Here is a 22317-nt window from a genome sequence, read left to right on the forward strand (position 1 = left end):
CTGGCTCGGAGGGTCCCACACCCACAGATCCTCACTCACTGCTAGCACAGCAGTCTGAGATCAAACCGCAAGGTGGCAGTGAGGCTGGGGGAGGGGAGTCCGCCATTGCTGAGGCTTGAGTAGGTAAACAAAGTGGCTGAGAAGCTCCAACTGGGTGGAGCCCACTGCAGCTCAAGGAGGCCTGTGTGTCTCTGTAGACCCCACCTCTGGGGGCAGGGCATAGCTGAACAAAAGGCAGCAGAAACTTCTGCAGACTTAAATGTCCCTGTCTGACAGCTTTGAAGAGAGTAGTGGTTCTCCCAGCATGGAGTTTGAGATCTGAGAACTGACAGACTGGCTCCTCAAGTAGGTCCCTGACCCCTAAGTAGCCTAACTGGGAGACACCTCCCAGTAGGGGGCCGATTGACACCTCATACAACCGGGTGCCCCTCTGAGATGAAGCTTCCAGAGGAAGGATCAGGCAGCAACATCTGCCATTCTGCAATATTTGCTGTTCTGCAGCTTCCGCTGGTGATACCCAGGCAAACAGGGTCTGGAGTGGACCTCGAGCAAACTCCAACAGAGCTGCAGCTGAAGGTCCTGACTGTTAGAAGGAAAACTAACAAACAGAAAGGACATCCACACCAAAACCCCATCTGTAGGTCACCATCATCAAAGACCAAAGGTATATAAAACCACAAAGATGGAGAGAAACCAGAGCAGAAAAGCTGAAAATTCTAAAAATCAGAGCACCTCTTCTCCTCCAAAGGAATGCAGCTCCTCACCAGCAACGGAACAAAGCTGTATGGAGAATGGCTTTGACGAGTTGAGAGAAGAAGGCTTCAGACGATCAGTAATAACAAACTTCTCCAAACTAAAAGAGGATGCTCAAACCCATCACAAAGAAACTAAAAACCTTAAAAAAGATTAGATGAATGGCTAACTAGAATAAACAGTATAGTGAAGTCCTTAAATGACCTGATGGAGCTGAAAACCATGGCACAAGAACTACGTGATGCATGCACAAGCTTCATTAGCTGTTTTGATCAAGTGGAAGAAAGGGTATCAGTGATTGAAAATCAAATGAATGAAAAGAAGTGAGAAGAGAAGTTTAGAGAAAAAAGAGTAAAAAGAAACAAACAAAGCCTCCAAGAAATATGGGACTATGTGAAAAGACCAAATCTACGTCTGATTGGTGTACCTGAAAGTGATGGGGAGAATGGAACCAAGTTGGAAAACACTCTTTGGAATATTATCCAGGAGAACTTCCCCAACCTAGCGAGGCAGGCCAACATTCAAATTCAGGAAATACAGAGAATGCCACAAAGATACTCCTCAAGAAGAGCAACTCCAAGACACATAATTGTCAGATTCACCAAAGTTGAAACGAAGGAAAAAATGTTAAGGGCAACCAGAGAAAATGTTGGGTTACCCATAAAGGGAAGCCCATCAGACTAACAGCGGATCTCTCAGCAGAAACTCTACAAGCCAGAAGAGAGTGGGGACCGATATTCATCACTCTTAAAGAGAAGAATTTTCAACCCAGAATTTCATATCCAGCCAAACTAAGCTTCATAAGTGAAGGAGAAATAAAAGCCTTTACAGAAAAACAAATGCTGAGAGATTTTGTCACCACCAGGCCTGCTTTATAAGAGCTCCTGAAGAAAGCAGTAAACATGGAAAGGAACAACTGTACCAGCCACTGCAAAAACATGGCAAATTGTAAGACCATCAATGCTAGGAAGAAACTGCATCAACTAATGAACAAAATAACCAGCTAACATCATAATAACAGGATCAGATTCACACATAACAATATTAACCTTAAATGTAAATGGGCTAAATGCTCCAATTAAAAGACACAGACTGGAAAATTGGATAAAGAGTCAAGACCCATCAGTGTGCTGTATTCAGGAGACCCATCTCATGTGCAGAGACACACATAGGCTCAAAATAAAGGGATGGAGGAAGATCTACCAAGCAAATGGAAAACATAAAAAAGCAGGGGTTGCAATCCTAGTCTCTGATAAAATAGACTTTAAACCAACAAAGATCTAAAGAGACAAAGAAGGCCATTACATAATGGTAAAGGGATCAATTCAATAAGAAGAGCTAACTATCCTAAATATATATGCACCCAATACAGGAGCACCCAGATTCATAAAGCAAGTCCTTAGAGACCTACAAAGAGACTTAGACTCCCACATAATAATAATGGGAGACTTTAAAAATTTTTTAAATTATACTTTAAGTTCTAGGGTACATGTGCACAACATGCAGGTTTGTTACATATGTATACATGTGCCATGTTGGTGTCATTTATGTTAGATATATCTCCTAAAGCTATCCCTCCTCCCTCCCCCCACCCCATGACAGGCTCCGGTGTGTGATGTTGCCCACCCTGTGTCCAAGTGTTCTCGTTGTTCAATTCCCACCTATGAGTGAGAACATGTGGTGTTTGGTTTTCTGTCCTTGCGATAGTTTGCTCAGAATGATGGTTTCTAGCTTCATCCATGTCCCTACAAAGGACATGAACTCATCCTTTTTTATGGTTGCATAGTATTCCATGGTGTGTATGTGCCACATTTTCTTAATCCAGTCTATCATTGATGGACATTTGGGTTGGTTCCAAGTCTTTGCTATTGTGAATAGTGCTGCGGTAAACATACATGTGCATGTGTCTTTATAGCAGCATGATTTATAATCCTTTGGGTATATACCCAGTAATGGGATGGTTGGGTCAAGTGATATTTCTAGTTCTAGATCCTTGAGGAATTGCCACACTGTCTTCCACAATGGTTGAACTAGTTTACAGTCCCACCAACAGTGTAAACGTGTTCCTATTTCTCCACATCCTCTCCAGCACCTGTTGTTTCCTGACTTCTTAATGATCGCCATTCTAACTGGTGTGAAATGGTATCTCATGTGCATTTCTCTGATGGCCAGTGATGATGAGCATTTTTTTCATGTGTCTGTTGGCTGCATAAATGTCTTCTTTTGAGAAGTGTCTGTTCATATCCTTTGCCTACTTTTTGATGGGGTTGTTTGATTTTTTTCTAGTAAATTTGTTTAAGTTCTTTGTAGATTCTGGATATTAGCTCTTTGTCAGATGGGTAGATTGTAAAAATTTTCTCCCATTCTGTAGGTTGCCTGTTCACTCTGATGGTAGTTTCTTTTGCAGTGCAGAAGCTCTTTAGTTTAATTAGATCCCATTTGTCAATTTTGGCTTTTGTTCCTATTGCTTTCTGATGTTTTAGTCATGAAGTCCTTGCCCATGCCTAAGGCCTGAATGGTATTGCCTAAGTTTTCTTCTAGGGTTTTAATGGTTTTAAGTCTAACATTTAAGTCTTTAATCCATCTTGAATTAATTTTTGTATAGGTGTAAGGAAGGGATCCAGTTTCAGCTTTCTACATGTGGTGAGCCAATTTTCCCAGCACCATTTATTAAATAGGAAATCCTTTCCCCATTTCTTGTTTTTGTCAGGTTTGTCAGAGATCAGATGGTTGTAGATGTGTGGTGTTATTTCCGAGGGCTCTATTCTGTTCCATTGGTCTATATCTCTGTTTTGGAACCAGTACCATGCTGTTTTGGTTACTGTATCCTTGTAGTATAGTTTGAAGTCAGGTAGCGTGATGTCTCCAGTTTTGTTCTTTTGGCTTAGGATTGTCTTGGCAATGCAGGCTATTTATGGTTCCATATGAACTTTAAAGTAGTTTTTTCCAATTCTGTGAAGAAAGTCATTGGTAGCTTGATGGGGATGGCATTGAATCTATAAATTACCTTGGGCAGTATGGTCATTTTCACACTATTGATTCTTCCTATCCATGAGCATGGAATGTTCTTCCATTTGTTTGTGTCCTCTTGTATATCATTGAGCAGTGGTTTGTAGTTCTCCTTGGAAAGGTCCTTCACATCCCTTGTAAGTTGGATTCCTAGGTATTTTATTCTATTTGAAGCAATTGTGAATGGGAGTTCACTCATGATTTGGCTCTCTGTTTGTCTGTTATTGGTGTATAAGAATGCTTGTGAGTTTTGCACATTTAGAAAACCTGATCATCTCAGCTCAAAATCTCCTGAAGCTGATAAGCAACTTCAATAAGTCTCAGGATACAAAATCAATGTGCAAAAATCACAAAAACATACAAAATGACTTAATGGACTCTAGGGACTTGTTGGTGAAATTTGGGAATAGGGTGAGGTATAAAAGACAACAATGGGTACAGAGTACACTGCTCGGGTGATGGTGCACCAAAATCTCAGAATTCACTACTAAAGAACTCACACACATAACCAAAAACTACCTTTCCCCCAAACACTATTGAAATAAAAAATTTTTTAAATAAATGTGAGGTTGATTTGTAATTTAAAATTTATTTTGAATGGCTACTACAAGAAAAAGATTTAAAAGATTATAATAATAAAAATGTGTATAGAGTGAAAAGCAAATTTCCTCCTTCACCTCATCCACATTTCTTCCAAATTCCTTGCCTGGACACAACCACTGTTACCAGTTTCAGCAAGAAATTAAGACAGAAATTAAAGTTCTGTTCCTCATAATAATCAGGATCAATTATCCCTGCTTATACAGTAACCCCTCCTTTTCCCAACAGCCTCCTAGCCTGAGAACCCAAATTGAACAGGTAAAAAACATACCCCTAAACGTAATGTAACTTGTGCTCTGTTCCATGGTAGGAACTTCCTTCTCTGGGATCCCAAACTCCTAGACAAGCTGAGTATGTTGAGGGGATGGGAAGCACCAACACCCCACGTGTGTTACCGGAAGTGCTGGTGAGTATAGTCATTCATTCTTCCACCACTGGTTGTTAGAGACTTACTCTACCTGTTGGAGACTTGGCACCATGTAACAGCTGCTGGCATAACCTTAGTGTATGCTTCATCCTGAAGGACATTACCCATCCTGATAGGATGTGATCTTGAAGATAAAACCCAGTTGCACCCTCAAGAGAACATTCCACTGCTCTATCAGCTGGCAGCGTGTGTGGTGCAGTAGGGGTAGAACCAGAAGGTCTCATGGTCATGTGTCCACTGCCAGACGGCCTTTGCTGTAAAGTAGGTCTCTTAGTCTGGGGCAATGTTATGTGGGTCCCCTATTAGAAGATCATACATATGTGAGCCCTTGAATAATGGTTCTGAGTGTGGCACTGTGGAAACAAAGAACAAACTCATACCCCTAATACAAGGTCACCTAAATCCGAAAGAACCCCTGACTTTTTCATTGTGAAAAAGTAAAAATATAATCAATTTGCCACCAAATTGCTCATTGACCTCCATAAGCGAAGGTAATCTGTTGGAGTTTGTTTATCGCTGGAAGGTAGGTTGTGACAATAACCATGTCAGCCATGCTGAAGGGAGCCCAAGCCTTGAGTGCATCTCTGCCACCATAGATACTACTTTCAAGAGCCTGTTTCATGAGCACTGGGATGGTTAAGGACCGAGGCTGGCTGATGTGTACTGAATGATTCATCCTGTACACGTGGTTGTTTAGACTATTTGTATAGAGGCTAATTTTTGCTGAGCATTAACATCTCATACAAAAGATCCTAACACTTTGTGTGTACTGTGTGCGTCTTTCCAGATATTCCTGTTCCTGATCTTCCAATCTTGCTCCTTCCAGGCCCCTGACCCGCTGTTTAAGCCATTTGCCGTTGCCTATGAGTCTGTGCATATTCTCACCTCAGGTCACTTCTGTCTACACAAAGTGGGCGAATCAGAGCCCCACCTGCCTATTGGCAGGACCCTCTTCAGCGCTGTCTCTGCTCATTGCCGAGTTGCCCACACTGCAGGCACACTCTACTGCTGCCTCATACCAATGCACTAAGCTGGCATGTTTATGAAGAAGCTCAGAATTTTCCTTTTAAGTCAGCTGGTCATAGAAACTACCCATAAGGTCATTGGTGAGAGTCGAGGTCAAGGCAAAAGTCCAGCAGTGCGAGGTGACATGAAGTCTGAGCAAGGTCTTTATGTAATTAACATCAGTACTCAGAACATGCATACTTTCACCCAAGGGTCAGCCATTGGTTTCAGTAAAGGCCCAAATGGTTTCCCTTCGCTGTATGTGTGTTCATTCCCCTCCCCGAAGCTATGTGTAACCCCATAGGGATCACAGAGGTTCCCATCAACCACAGCCAGTTACATCCACAAAAGCCTTGATCCTTGTTAGCAGATGGGAGAGGGTGGCTTTGAGGATTGAAATCCCTCCTTCATAGGACTCTGGATACTTACACAGTTGCTTCCTCCTGTGCTTCTCCATGAATCTCAGCACTGTGTTTGGGACACCATCTGCACTCTTACTCTTCACGCAATTCTGTTTGCTCCCCCGATGGCTGCTTTTCCTTTGAAGCACAACAGTGGCCATCACGTTCTTGGCTTGAGGGTTACTGGCTTACTCTGTGGGATTCTGGGGTCAGTTCCTTCCCTTTTTTAGCCATCCTTGTGCTTCACAAAACTTAGCTTCACAATTATACTCATCTCTCTCTGTATGCACCTCTAAGACATTACTGATAAAACAACTGAGTTTTTTTGAAATTACAAAAACATGCACAAGAAAATGTTTATGGGGCCAATTGATTAGCATGGAAAAGCATAAACCTTCCTGTTCTCTGCCTCTCATTAGAATTTAATCCCCCAAAATTGAACTCGTTTCAAACTTCTGGATTAACTAGGAGTTGCTGTAGCCAGCCCATTCTAGGCAGCATCCTGTAAGCCCCTGGGATTGGTGGACACAAGACCACTTTTTCCATTCATATATGTGGTTCTGTTCTGGTCAGATCAGTGGACTTCCAGTGCCCTTCCTGAATATACTGAGGTAAATTACTCAGACCACGAACTGACATTTTTGTTTTCTTTTTTTAGACGGAGTCTCACTCTGTCGCCCAGGCTGGAGTGCAGTGGCGCGATCTTGGCTCACTGCAAGCTCCGCCTCCCGGATTCATGCCATTCTCCTGCCTCAGCCTCCTGAGTAGCTGGGACTACAGAGGCACCCGCCACCACGCCTGGCTAATTTCTTTGTATTTTTAGTAAAGACGGGGTTTCACTGTGTTAGCCAAGATGGTCTCAAACTCCTGACCTCGTGATTCGCCCGCCTCAGCCTCCCAAATTGCTGGGACTGCAGGCGTGAGCCACCGCGCCCAGCCCACGAACTCACATTTTTTAAATAAATAAAATAGCAGCATAGTTAAGAATTTATTTATCCTGTTACTGGGTATGTACCTGAAGGATTATAAATCATTCTACTATACTATAAAGACGCATGCACACATATGTTCATTGCAGCACTATTTACAATAGTAAAGACTTGGAACCAACCCAAATGCCCATCAGTGAAAGACTGGATGAAGAAAATGTGGCACATATACACCATGGAATATTATGCAGCCATAAAAAAGAATGAGTTTGTGTCCTTTGCAGAGACATGGATGAAGCTGGAAACAATCATTCTCAGCAGACTAACACAGAAACAGAAAACCAAACACTGCATGTTCTCACTCATAAGCGGGAGTTGAACAATGAGAACATGTGGACCCAGGGAGGGAAACATCACATACCGGGGCCTGTCGGGGGATGGGGGCAAGAGGAGGGATAGCATTAGGAGAAATACCTAATGCATGTGGGGCTTAAAACCTAGATGATGGGTTGATGGATGCAGCAAACCACCATGGCACATGCATACCTATATAACGAAGTTGCACATTCTGCACATGTATCCCAGAACTTAAAGTACAATAAAAAATAATTTATTTCATTTGTACAGTCCATTAAATATTTTGGACATTTTTTAAAACTGCACTTTTCATAATTTCTGATACATCCTAGCTCCAATAAATAACTTGCCCAAATGACTAAATCTCATAGATATATCAATGGTTTACATCATCTAATGGCACATTTGCATGTCAAACTGAGGTCAGCCAGTCCACCTTCATTCACTGTTAGTAACTCATGTGCTGCATTGTTAAAAACCCATTATCACCTCATATCCCCTCTAGCGTCTTCTCTGTAGAGGAGAATCCAGGCACTATATCTCCCAGGATCCCCTTCCCTGTATAGTTCCAGTTTACATTTTCCAGTGAGAGAGACTTGCATGAGAAATGGGGCCCAGGAGAGATGGCGGGACAGGCCTGTAACCATCAGTGGTGGCTGCAGGTAGAGGAGCAGGCAGATGTCAGGTTCTCAGTGGCTTCCTTGCTAGGCTAGAGACCCACCTGCTTTGCCTGTGCAGACTAAGATGAGTGATAAGAGCTTTCTCACAGGTTCTGGAGAATATAACAGTCTTGCAGCAGGATTCTGAGAACCTCCCATTCATGCTTCAAGCTGAAGTCTTCAGTATATGCTTCCCTGACCTCCCAACTGCAGCTTTCAGGAGCTCCAATGGTGACTGGTATTATTATAGTATCCTGCTGCTGCTATAACAAATTACCACAACTAAGTGGCTTAAAACAACACAAGTGTATTCTCTTACAGTTCTGGAGGTAAGAAGTAAAAAATGGGTCACTATGGGCTGAAAGTAACATGTCATCAGAGCTGCATTTCTTTTGAGGCTCTAAAGGAAAATCTGTTTCCTCACCCTTTCCAGCTTCTTGGGGCTGCCTGCATTCTTTGGCTTGTGGTCTCTTCCTCCATCTTCCAAGTCAGCAGTCACATCACTGACCTCTGATTCTGTTGCCATAGCTCTAACTCTGATGCTGCTCTCTACTCCTTTCACTTATAAGGACTATTGTGATTACATTGAACCTACCCAGATAATCCAGGATAATCTTCCCATCTCAAGAGCCTCAGCTTAATCACATCTGAAAAGTTCCTTTTGCCCTATTAGGAGACATTTTTACAAGTTCCAGGGATTAGGACACAGACATATTTAGGAGACCACTACTCTGCCTGTCACATGACTTCACCAATATTTGTTACCCGTGGTTTCCAAACATTAGTGTATGCTCTTATTTCTATTTATTCCTGAAATACCAGAGTGAGTCTGTTTTTCTGAAAACGGCTCCCTAATGCCCAGAGGAGCTCAAAAATTTTCTGTCTGTTGTCTCAAAGTCTCCAAATTGTACTGATTCTTCAGTGTGCAATGGCTGTAAATTAGGCAATAATCTTGCTGGGGTGTTGGAGGGAGAAGAAAGGAAATGACTAGACAGCCCTTCTGATTCTGTCCTCTGTCCCTGATGGCTGGCCGTCTTGAGCTGTAAGCCAGTTTCCCTCCCGAGTAGACCCGGTCATTTCTGACTCCCCAAGAGGTTTTAACAGTATTCATACCCACTTCCTTCATCAGTCATCTTCTTGTCTTATGTCTCCATGTTTACATTTTTCTTCTCTTCTACTACTGTAGTTCTGCCTTGATTCTTCTGCCATTGCCTCCCTTTTACATGCATGTGCTTCAACCAGTTCTCTAGGAAGACATTCCAGACAGCTCTTTATCATTTGTTACTGTATTTGACTGCAGAGCTTTCAAGATTTGTAACATTTTATTTTTAAATTTTTAGTGTAAAAATAATTCATGCTCACAATAGGAAATGAAACAATCAAAATATACATAAATATACTTTTAAATCTCTCCTGTCACTAAATCCAAACCCACTTTACTAAGGTGATTACTATTGTATCAGCCTTCTCTCTGCATGTCTACTTTCTTCACTTGCATGCAAACCATATTGAGTGTTTTTATCTGGTAGCTTTTGTTGAACTGCAATGACTGTAAATTTTATATGTAATTTAATCATTTTCCAGACAACTTGTGATATAACTTAAATAGTATAAAATCCACACATTCAAAATATACAATTCGGTGGTTTTTAGAATATTCACAGTTGTGCCTCCAGTACCACAATCAATTACAGATCCTTTTATCTCCATATCCAAAGCCCAGGCCTAAGAAACTACCAACCTATGTTTTAGCTCTACAGATTTACCTATTCTGAACATTTTATGTAATGAAATTATACAACATGTGGCTGTTTGTGTCTGTCTTCTTTTACTTACCAGAACGTATTCAAAGTTTGAATGAGTCGTAGCTTGTATCAGTACTTAACATCTTTTTCATTGCTTAATTATATTCCATTGTATGGATATATCACAATTTATTTATTAGTTGGCAACATTTTGGTCCTTCTCATTTGGATTATGATGAATAATGCTGCTACAAACATGGTATATAAGTTTTTATGTGAACTTATGTTTTTATTTCTCTTGGGTATACTGTATACATAGGAGGGGATTGCTGGTTCATGTAATAACTTAATGTTCAACAATTTGAGCTACTGATAGCCTGCTTTCTAAAGGGGCTATGTCTCTTAAATCCCCACCAGCAAAGTGTGAGTGTTCTAGTATCTCCACATTCTCATCAACACTAATTATTACCTTTTTAATTATGGCCATTCTAGTGGGTGGGAAATAGTATCTCATTTTTGGGTTGATGTGCATTTCGCTGATGGTTAATGATGTTGAACATGTTTCTATGTGCTTATGAGCCTTTTGTATATTATTTGTCTTATTATTATTTTATTTATTGTGTATTATTATCTTATTATTACTAATATTATTATATTGAGTTACAACCATTCTTTATATATTCTAAATACAAGTCCTTTCCTTGCCAGATGTAAGATTTGCAAAAATTTTCTCCCATTCGATGAGTTTCTTTTCACTTTCTTGGTGGTGTCCTTAGACTCACACATTTTTAATTTTGATGATGTTCGATTTATCTTTTATTTCCTCTTTTTGCTTGTGCCTTTGGTATCATTTAAGATCAGGTATTTTTACCTAATCCAAAGTCATGAAGATTTATACCTATGTTTTCTTCTAAGAGTTTTCTAGTGTTAAGTCTCACATTTAGGTCTTTGATACACGTTGAGGTAATTTTTATATGTAGTGTGAAGTAGGGATCCAGCTTTATTCTTTTGCATATGGATAGCCTGTTGTCTCAGCACCACTTGACGAAAAGATAATTTCTTCCCCCACTGAATTATATTAGCACTGTTTTCAAAAACCAATTAACCATAGAAGTGAAGAGTATTGCTGGGCCCTCAATTTTGTTCTGACTTCATTCTTTTTAATGCTGTTGTAAGTTGGATTTTTAAATAACATTTGTATTAATGCATTGATACTCTATAGAAGCACATTCAATTTTTGTGTTTTGATCTTGTAGCCTACCAATGTGCTAAACTCATTTAGTATTAGTAGTTTAGTAGTTGCTAAACTCATTTAGTGTCCAGATAAAATATGCACACTGCTTAGATGTGCATAGTTCAGGAAAACAGGCAGTGCTTGAGCGTCCGTGAAGAGCATTGGGACTGCATGGAGCACTCGCAACTTTGAGGTGATGACTACAGGCTCCCGGTTGCAATAGACAGTAACAAACTCTGCTTCTTTGTATTCAAGAGATGTTCTGGACTCACGCAGGGAAACTCGGGCTAGGGAATGAAGATAATTTTAAATGCAACAACTCAGAGTCACAGATCCATAGTCTGGGAAAGTAAAACTTAGGAGCTTTGAGGGTTTAATTGTAATGCTGTTTTGACACAGGTCTTTTACAAATTGGAATTCTAATCATTCAGGGATTACCAATATTGTGCTACCTACTGTATTAATAAACAAAAAGGAAACTGGTCTCTATGAGAATCTCTGTGTGGTGCCTTCAGACAAAACTTCACCAGGTTTAGAGAGAAAACCCCTGTCTCTACACCTCCATTCCCAGGGCGAGCTCACTCTCTGGCATCAAGTTCCCGTGGTCAGTTTCCCTGCACAAAGGTCCAAGGGGAGAGGTAGGGAGTGGGAGGCAGGGAGTCCAGTTCAGGGTCGGGGATTCCAGGACGAGTAGGGAAGGGGAAGGGGCTGGGTGCAGCCTGGGGGTCTCTCCCTGGTTTCCACAGACAGATACTTGTCCAGGACTCAGGCAGACAGGGTGACAAAGAGGCTTGGTGTAGGAGAGGGATCAGGACGAAGTCCCAGGTCCTGGGCGTGGCTCTCAGGGCCTCGGGCCTTATCTGCATTGGGGAGGCGCAGAGTTGGGGATTCCCCACTCCCCTAGTTTCACTTCTCCCAACAGGTGTCGGGTCCTTCTTCCAGGATACTCGTCACGCGTCCCCAGTTCCCACTCTCATTGGGTGTCGGATGTCTAGAGAAGCCAATCAGCGTCGCCGCGGTCTCAGTTCTAAAGTCCCCACGCGCCCACCCGGACTCAGAGTCTCCTCAGACGCCGAGATGCGGTCATGGCGCCCCGAACCCTCCTCCTGCTGCTCTCGGGGGCCCTGGCCCTGACCGAGACCTGGGCCGGTGAGTGCGGGGTCGGGAGGGAAATGGCCTCTGCGGGGAGGAGCGAGGGGACCGCAGGCGGGGGCGCAGGACCCGGGGAGCCGCGCGGGGAGGAGGGTCGGGCGGGTCTCAGCCTCTCCTCGCCCCCAGGCTCGCACTCCTTGAGGTATTTCAGCGCCGGCACGTCCCGGCCCGGCCGCGGGGAGCCCCGCTTCATCTCCGTGGGCTACGTGGACGACACGCAGTTCGTGCGGTTCGACAGCGACGCCGCGAGTCCGAGGATGGAGCCGCGGGCGCCGTGGTTGGAGCAGGAGGGGCCGGAGTATTGGGAAGAGCAGACAGGGCTCGCCAAGGACATCACACAGTCTTTCCGAGTGGGCCTGCGGAACCTGCGCGGCTACTACAACCAGAGCGAGGCCGGTGAGTGGCCCCGGCCCGGGGCGCAGGTCACGACCCCTCCCCATCCCCCACGGACGGCCCGGGTCTCCCCGAGTCTCCGGGTCCGAGATCCGCCCCGAGGCCGCGGGACCCGCCCAGACCCTCGACCGGGGAGAGCCCCAGGCGCCTTTACCCGGTTTCATTTTCAGTTGAGGCCAAAGTCCCGCGGGTTGGTCGGGGCGGGGCGGGGCTCGGTGGGCGGGGCTGACCGCGGGGGCGGGGCCAGGGTCTCACACCCTCCAGTGGATATACGGCTGCGACCTGGGGACCCGACGGGCGCACCTCCTCCGCGGGTATCACCAGTTCGCCTACGACGGCAAGGATTACATCGCCCTGAACGAGGACCTGCGCTCCTGGACCGCGGCAGACACGGCGGCTCAGAACACCCAGCGCAAGTGGGAGGCGGCCCGCGAGGCAGAGCAGTGGAGAGCCCACCTGGAGGGCGAGTGCGTGCAGTGGCTCCGGAGACACCTGGAGAACGGGAAGGAGACACTGCAGCGCGCAGGTACCAGGGGCAGTGGGGAGCCTTCCCCATCACCTCTAAATCGCCCGTGATGGCCTCCCATGAGGAGGGGAGGAAAATGGGATCAGCGCTAGAATGTCGCCCTCCCTTGAATGGAGAATGGCATGAGTTTCCCTGATTTCCTCTGAGGGCCCCCTCTGCTCTCTAGGACAATTAAGGGATGATGTCTCTGAGGACATGGAGGGGAAGACAGTCCCTAGAATACTGATCAGAGGTCCCCTTTGACCCCTGCAGCAACTTTGGGCACCGTGAATTTTTCTCTCAGGCCTTGTTCTCTGCCTCACACTCAATGTGTTTGAAGGTCTGATTCCAGCTTTTCTGAGTCCCTCGGCCTCCACTCAGGTCAGGACCAGAAGTCCCTGTTCCTCCCTCAGAGACTAGAACTCTCCAAGGAATAGGAGATTATCCCAGATGCCTGTGTCCAGGCTGGTGTCTGGCTTCTGTGCTCCCTTCCCCACCCCAGGTGTCCTGTTCATTCTCAGGGTGGTCACATGGGTGCTGCTGGGGTGTCCCATGAGAGATGCAAAGCGCCTGAATTTTCTGACTCTTCCCATCAGATCCCCCAAAGACACACGTGACCCACCACCCCGTCTCTGACCATGAGACCACCCTGAGGTGCTGGGCCCTGGGCTTCTACCCTGCGGAGATCACATTGACCTGGCAGCGGGATGGGGAGGAGCAAACTCAGGACACCGAGCTTGTGGAGACCAGGCCAGGAGGAGATGGAACCTTCCAGAAGTGGGGAGCTGTGGTGGTGCCTTCTGGAGAAGAGCAGAGATACACGTGCCATGTGCAGCATGAGGGGCTGCCGGAGCCCCTCACCCTGAGATGGGGTAAGGAGGGGGATGAGGGGTCATGTCTCTTCTCAGGGGAAACAGGAGCCCTTCTGGAGCCCTTCAGCAGGGTCAGGGCCCCTCACCTTCCCCTCCTTTCCCAGAGCCATCTTCCCAGTCCACCATCCCCATCGTGGGCATTGTTGCTGGCCTGGCTGTCCTAGCAGTTGTGGTCACCGGAGCTGTGGTCGCTGCTGTGATGTGGAGGAGGAAGAGCTCAGGTAGGGAAGGGGTGAGGGGTGGGGTCTGGGTTTTCTTGTCCCGCTGGGGGTTTCAAACCCCAGGTAGAAGTGTTCCCTGCCTCATTCCTGGGAAGCAGCATCCACACAGGGGCTAACCCAGCCTGGGGCCCTGTGTGCCAGCACTTACTCTTTTGTGCAGCACATGTGACAATGAAGGACAGATGTATCACCTTGATGGTTGTGCTGTTGGGGTCCTGATTCCAGCATTCATGAGTCAGGGGAAGGTCCCTGCTAAGGACAGACCTTAGGAGGGCAGTTGGTCCAGGACACACACCTGCTTTCCTCCTGTTTTCTGATCCTGCCCTGGGTCTGTAGTCATAGTTCTGGAAATTTCTTTTGGGTCCAAGACTAGGAGGTTCCTCTTAAGATCTCATGACCCTGCTTCCTCCCAGTCCCCTCACAGGACATTTTCTTGCTACAGGTGGAAAAGGAGGGAGCTACTCTCAGGCTGCGTGTAAGTGGTGGGGGTGGGAGTGTGGAGGAGCTCACCCATCCCATAATTCCTCCTGTCCCACGTCTCCTGTGGGCTCTGACCAGGTCCTGTTTTTGTTCTACCCCAGCCAGCGACAGTGCCCAGGGCTCTGATGTGTCTCTCACGGCTTGAAAAGGTGAGATTCTTGGGGTCTAGAGTCAGGGGGGGGGGAACAGAGGGGAAAGGCCTGTGTAATGGAGATTCTTTGATTGGGACGTTTCAAGTGTGTGGTGGGCTGTTCAGAGTGTCATCACTTACCATGACTGACTTGAATTTGTTCATGACTGTTGTTTTCTGTAGCCTGAGACAACTGTCTTGTGTGGGACTGAGATGCAGGATTTCTTCACGCCTCCCTTTTGTGACTTCAAGAGACTCTGGCCTCTCTTTCTGCAAAGGCATCTGAACGTGTCTGTGTCCCTGTTAGCATAATGTGAGGAGGTGGAGAGACAGCCCACCCCCGTGTCCACCGTGACCCCTGTTCCCATGCTGACCAGTGTTTCCTCCCCAGTCATCTTTCCTGTTCCAGAGAGGTGGGGCTGGATGTCTCCATCTCAGTCTCAACTTTATGTGCACTGAGCTGCAACTTCTTACTTCCCTACTGAAAATAAGAATCTGAATATAAATTTGTTTTCTCAAATATCTGCTATGAGAGGTTGATGGATTAATTAAATAAGTAAACCCTAGAATTTCAGAGAGCAAATAAAGACCTAAGAACCTTCCAGAATCTGCATGTTCGCTGTGCTGAGTCTGTTGCAGGTGGGGGTGGAGAAGGCTGTGAGGAGCCCCGTGTGGACTGGGCCTGTGCCTAGTTGCTGTTCAGTTCTTCATGGACTTTATGTGGTCAGTCCTCAGCTGGGTCACCTCACTGCTCCGTTGTCCTTGTCCCTTCAGTGGAAACTTGTCCAGCGGGAGCTGTGACCACAGAGGCTCAGACATCACCCAGGGCGGCCCCTGCACACAGGGGTCTCTGTGCATTCTGAGACAAATTTTCAGAGCCATTCACCTCCTGCCCTGCTTCTAGAGCTTCTGTTCTGCTCTGCTCTCCTGCCCTCTCTCCCTGCCCTGGTTCTTGTGATCTTGGTGCTGAATCCAATCCCAACTCATGAATCTATAAAGCAGAGTCTAATTTAGACTTATATTTGTCTGTGAAATTGGACCCATCATCAAGGACTGTTCTTTCCTGAAGAGAGAACCTGGTTGTGAGCTGCAGTGTGCTGTGGGTGGTGGGCACCAAGGGAGTGATTGACTGTGGAAAAGAATGAGGGCAAGGACTGAACCCTGGACCTCCAGTTGTAAGGGATGTGATCAGACCACACCCAGAGCAGACTGCACAGTTCTGACCCCAAGTCTAGAGGACACTTAGACAAGGAACTTCCGTGTGTACAGGGATCACCCGGACGTGGTGCTGAGATCCAGGAAGTCTGGAGTCGAGCTACAGATTCTGTATTTATGACAAGGCTGGAGTTCATGTTGCTGTTCTCCAGATTACACTTGGAGTATCAAGAACAGCAGGATCCCACATGTCTGAGCATCAGCCTCACCTCTAGGGCTTGTTATATAAACGATTCCTTGGTCTTGTGCATAATACTCTGAGACAGGGGTTCTGGGGAGTGGCCTGAGTATTTTCTAAGCCCCCGCCAGCAATCCTGTTGCTCAGCCAGATTGGGAACCACTGAGATCAGAGAGTGCCCAGGGTGGGTGGGTGGGGTGGGTTTTCAAACCTGTTTAAAAGAGGATTTTTCTCACAGAAAGAAAAGGGAGGCTGTGTATCATCAGTTATGAGATGTGACATTCCCTGTTGTTCTCTCCACAGTGGGGTAGACGCCAGGTAGAGAATTCAGGATGTGGCTCTCGCACAAGGAACACCTGTGAATGCCGCTCTCTGACACTCGTCCACAGACTCATTTCCCACTCACTTCTTGGAGCAAACTATGGAAACCAAATTTCTGTAATGTACACATAAAGTCATATATCTGGTATTGGGGGCTAGTTTTATTGTGGGGAAGGCCACAGAAGCAGGCTGGAACCTACACATCCAGGAACAGAATCCACAGCCCACCCTGGATCAGGTCCCTCCTGGGAACAACTGCCCCTGCTGCTGAGCACAGACGCCACTGCTCACACCTCTGACACCTGGTGCTGGACACTGGACCCCGAGGCCAGGAGAGACGTCACTGCTGCACCTGGTAATTGGACATCACTACTGTCACTCAGCCATCTTTACTAAAATGTGTTCTGCACAGTCCCAGCCTCTCTGTCACCTCAGTCTGGCTCAGAGGCTGGCAGTGATATAGGAGTTAAGAAGAATTATTTAGACAGGTAGTGAGGGTATGGAAGGCTTTTAATGAAAAGCAGGCTCCAAATTATTTTCTTTTCTAACAAGGTGCAGCCTGTAATATCAAGCTTCAGACATAGACAAGTAAGCTGGAAGCTTGCACGGGTGAATGCCGGCAGCTGTGCGAATAGGAATCGGACACCTGGGACTGGGCATGTTCACAATGGCGACTCCATCTTCCCTTCTCTTTGCCAGGCTCCTTCCTTACAGTAAGGAGCAGACAACATGGCGCCGGCCAAGTGGAAAGTCCATTTGCATAATAGGATGAGGGTGGGGTGAACAGCCTTCCACTTGCACTATGTAAATATCACACCTGGTCCAACCAACCTGTGGGCCCTACATAAATCAGACACCATCTCCTCAAGCCTGCCTGTAAAATCCGATGCACTCCCATTCCAGGCCAGAATTCCCTTTTGGGTGCCCCTCTCTCTCACAAGAAGAGAATTGTTCCCCTTTGTCTTTCTTTTGCCTATTAAATGCTTTGCTCCTAAACTCACTCCTCGTGTGTCAGTGTCCTTAATCTTCTTGGCGTGAGATGACACACCCTTAGTATTTACCTAGGACAATGACACCTCTTCAGCAGGTGGTCATCGGACTGGTGGAGCTTAAGACGCATGTCCATGATCAACTGCAGGGGTGACTGGAGTGTTGTCCTCTTCCAAGGAGGGAGGTGGTGTCTGTCTTCTCTCAACATTTTGCATGTTGTAAACCAAAAATAAACATCAAAGCCACCCCCTCCTAACCATCTCAATTGACACCCTCAGCCAGGGTGCTCAAAAGTTAACCTGAAAGACTGGCTGAGGCCACCATGGGAAGCAGGTGTTGAACATGCCTCATTATGCCCTCTTCCCTTTTGGAATTCAGGAAAAGCTGACCAGCATTTACCACCAACACAGACCTTCAATCTGATCAGAAACATTTACAATCTATTCTCTCTGAAGCCTGGCACCTGGAGGCATCATCTGCATGAGAAAATTTTGGACTCCACAACCTCTTATCATAACCCAGACGTTCCTTTCTATTGATAGTAACTCAACCAATTGCCAATCAGAAAAATTAAAAATCTAATTATAACCCAGAAGCACTACCCCGCAACCCTTGCTTGCTTCATATTGTCCCAACTTTCTGGATCGAAACAATGTATAGCTTAAATGTATTTGATTGATGTCTCATATGTTCCTAAAATGTATAAAACCAACCTTTGCCCCAACCACCTTGAGCACATGTTCTCAGGGTCTCCTGAGGACTGCGTCATGGGCCGTGGTCCCTCATTTTTGGCTCAGAATTAATCTTTTCAAATATGTTACCGAGTTTGACTCTGTTCATTGACAGTGTGGAATTCTGGTGTAGTAAGAGGGTTCAAGTGCTGGAGTGTGAGGGGTGGGAAAAAGTGACAAATTTTAATTATTGGAGCAGTGATCCAGGAAGAGAACTTTATCTGGTACCTGGTAGGCACGCAGAGTGGCTGAATGAGCCAAGACTAATAAATAACATATCCTTTGAGGATGGATTATTACATCAAGTTTTTGTCTATCCCAGTTTATAGTCTAGATTATTGGAGTGGCATTGTGTGATGATGAAATGATTATTCAAACATCTTCCCTCAGCATTGTCTCTTACTAGGATTAAAACACCCAGGTTTGTAAGACCTCAGAGGTTCTGGGTCCACACCGATATTTTATATTAATATCTATATTTTCTTGTGTGTGGAAATATTTCTGGGGAGAGAATCTCTAACATTTATTAGTTTTTATGTGACACCCTCAAAGGCCTAAAAAATCCTAACTTCTAGGTTAGAGGTAGGACCACTCCACGTCTGGACAATGAACAGCTGGTAGTAACCTGTGTTTAACAGATTAGGGACGTGAAGTAAATGCTTACATTTTGTTTATCTTTTCCTCTGGGACCAAAAAGATAGCGGTGTACTTGCTTACTCTTACTCTAAGTTTCTCTCTGTGGGATGGTGATGGGGTTTTCCTCCACCCAAATTTCTGATTCTCCAACAGCAGCTGGGAGTCCTAGAGTTTGACTCTATTCTGACACTAACTACCTGGAGTTCACCTCGGGCTCCACAGGTTTAAGGGCTCAGTCCCACAAGTCTGTCCTCACTTCAGATGCAAGTCCCAAGTATCGGGTCCCAGGTTACCTGCACTTCTGTCTATCATGGCTGCAAAGTCAGGGGTCTCTCACCTCCCAAGGACTGATAATTCTTAAATTAACTCAAAGAACTCAGGACGTTGCTATAGTCATGTAAACCAAAAAACATCTGAGACAGGTCTCAGTCAGTTTAGAAGTTGATTTTGCCGAGCTGAAGATGCACCTTGGAAACAGAGACACAAATCATTGTAGCATCTGTGGCCCATGCTTTTTCCTAACAGGGTTTTGAGGACTGCAATATTTATAGGGGAAAGAGCAGCCAGGAGAGGAAAAAAACAGTCAACTATGCATTCATCTCGTGCTCAGTAAATCTGCATTTTACATAAGATAAAGTAAATGTTGGGTAGAAAAGTCACTGGGTGGGTGAAGAGATGATGTCTAGTCTTGTCTTTGTCTTGTACCTGTGAAGATAAGCTGTTAATTTACACTGTCAGGGGGAAATTCAACAAAACTCCATTTTAGAGTAAAGATGTTGGGGCCCACAAGGAATTATCTTGTGAGCAGTTTGTGAGGGAGGCCACCTGGGGAGATATGGGGTCTTCTATCTTTGCAGTTATTTGTTTAGGAACCAAAAGAAAGGCAGTTTTTCCATCACTCAGTCTCCAAACTTAACTTTTCCCTTTGGTATAGTGAATTTGGAGTCCTGAAATTTTACTTTCCTTTCACACTCAGTATTGCAGTTTTTTTATTTTTATAGCTTAAATCCCCACCATTTTGGCACCCAAGACCGGTTTCACGGAAGACAGTTTTTCCATGGACCAGTGGAGGTGGCAGAAGGCAGAGGGAAACGGTTTTGGATGAAACTGTTGCACCTCAGATGATCAGGCATTAGTGTTTCATAAGGAGCATGCAACCTAGATCTCTGCATGCAGAGCTCACAATAGGGTTCGTGCTTCTATGAGAATCTAATTCCGCCACTGATCTGACAGGAGGCGGAACTCTGGTGGTCATGCTCATACTCTCTCACCCACTGATCACCTCCTGCTGTGCGGTCTGGTTCCTACCAGGCCAGAAACTTGTACCAGTCCGCAGCCCGGGGGTTAGGGACCCCTGGTTTAAATTATGCCACTATAGCAGAACACCTGAGACTGGATAACTTATAAGAAACAGAAATTTGTTTCATTCATGGTGTGGAGGATGGGAATTCCCAGATCAAGAGACTGTATCTGGTAGAAAACAAAAGGGCAAGAGAGGATGAGAGGCAGGGGGAAAAGGAGGTCAAACTCACAGCCTCAGGTCCTTTTATGATGAGCCTTAATCCATTAATGAAAGCAGAGCTCTGATGGTCCAATCACCTCTCAAAGGTCCCATTTCTTAAAAATGTTGCATTCAGGAAGAAATATCCAACAGATGCTTTTTTGGGGAAACATTCAAACCACAGCAGTTATAAAGGATACAAATGGGCAGCCAGATGAAGAGGTGCACAGGGTAAGGTGTGGAAGGGCTCTGAGCACAGGAGCCTCTGTCCCTATGGAGATGGAGTTCACCACCCTCCCAGCACGTGGACAGAGGGATGTGCTCACCAACTGGGAAGCTCTCCGAAACCCAATCTCTAGAGGTTTCTATGTAAATTTCATTTTTTGGCAAGATTAATTAAATCACTGGCCATTGTGTGACTGAACTGAACCTCGAGCCTCTCTTTCCTTCCCAGACTTTAGGGATGGGGCTAAAAGTTCCAATCCTTTAATTGCTGCTTCGTGTTTCTGGCAACCGGCCCCCATTCTGAAGCTATCTAGGAGCCCCTCGCCCCACAGTCATCTCATTGCCATATTGAAGTCATGTTTATCACTGAGAAGATTGCAAATGTTTTAGAACATAGTTGTCAGGAAACAGGGACAAAGAGCAAATATGTTTATTGGACCACAGATCACACCCTGGTTTTGACCACATTATCTCTTCTTATAATATTTATTATTTTATTTTAGAGTTAATCTCTTGCTCTGTTGCCCAGGGTAGAATGCAGTGACACAATCATAGCTCACTGTAACCTCGAATTCCTGGACTCGAGTGATCCTTCTGCCTCGGCCTCCTGAGTAGATAGCACTACAGGTGCACACCACCATGCCCATCTAATTTTTTAATATTTTGTAGGAATGGGTCTCACTATTTTGCAGAGGCTGGTCTCAAATCCTGACCTTAAACGATGTTCCTACCATTGCCTCCCAAACTGACGGAATTACAAGCATGAGCCACTGTGCCTGGCCAATCACAGATCTCCTACACCAGAAGAATCATAACAGTGAAAAGATCCTGGTACATTACCAGAATCCTCTTTGGTCATTAACAATTATCCCAGTGCAGTCCAAAAATAGGAATAGTCTCAGCAACACATGGCTGCACCCTTTCAGGCATCTGGTGAAATCGAGCTAAGAGACAATATATCTCTCTTGCTTATACCTCTTTCGAGTAGTTCATGTAACATTGGATTTTCCTCATTACATAACCCATGTGTTCATTCATTTACCCTCAGCTACTATTTCTCCTTCTCTTCATTTATACTAAACATTTACAATTTTGGAAGGAACACTAGGCTCTGCTGCTGTGCTCGCTTGGACTGCAGGGACCAATGCTGTTCTAGCAATTGTCTCGCATCATCCATTCCAGTTCATAGAGGGGAGGGTTATGCAGGTAGAGAACTGGGTGACTATCTGACCCCAGGCAATACAGCTGCATTCAGTGTTAGCCCCAACTTTGCCAGGTGCAGTGAAGGCACAACCTACTTCTCCAGGCCCTTAGGAATTATTACATAAAGGACATAAAATATATTTACAGTTTCTTGCTTAGGAATAATTCCTGTTTCTGGACTCTATTTGCATCTCTAGTCCTGGGACCACTGCATCAGGGATGAGAAAAGCAAGTTGAGGTGAATTACAGTCATTATTCCAGTGTCCTCCCACCATGGGAAGGAATATATGTAGATCACACCAGCACCTTCCCCTGATCCACCAGGAAAAGAGAGGATACTCTCATGTCAAGTGTGAGCACACTCATGAAGGTGTATAAGCCCACCCTTCATGCTTGTTTCCCCACTCTTGCTTTATACACCCAATGTTTCAACTGGCTATTTTAA

General features: G+C 45.4%; 1 pseudogene across 1 annotated transcript; it reads left to right on the forward strand.

The window, feature by feature from the left end:
* The first annotated feature begins 12181 nt into the window (after positions 1-12181).
* Positions 12182-15479, forward strand: LOC126947383 (HLA class I histocompatibility antigen, B alpha chain-like; annotated as a pseudogene). The gene is made up of 8 exons (XR_007723054.1): positions 12182-12268; positions 12398-12667; positions 12912-13190; positions 13766-14041; positions 14146-14262; positions 14705-14737; positions 14844-14891; positions 15056-15479. The product of XR_007723054.1 is annotated as an HLA class I histocompatibility antigen, B alpha chain-like (transcript).
* The last annotated feature ends 6838 nt before the right edge of the window (positions 15480-22317 follow it).

Source organism: Macaca thibetana, unplaced genomic scaffold (genome assembly GCF_024542745.1).
Source record: "Macaca thibetana thibetana isolate TM-01 unplaced genomic scaffold, ASM2454274v1 unplaced_scaffolds214, whole genome shotgun sequence".
Classification (NCBI taxonomy): domain Eukaryota; kingdom Metazoa; phylum Chordata; class Mammalia; order Primates; family Cercopithecidae; genus Macaca; species Macaca thibetana.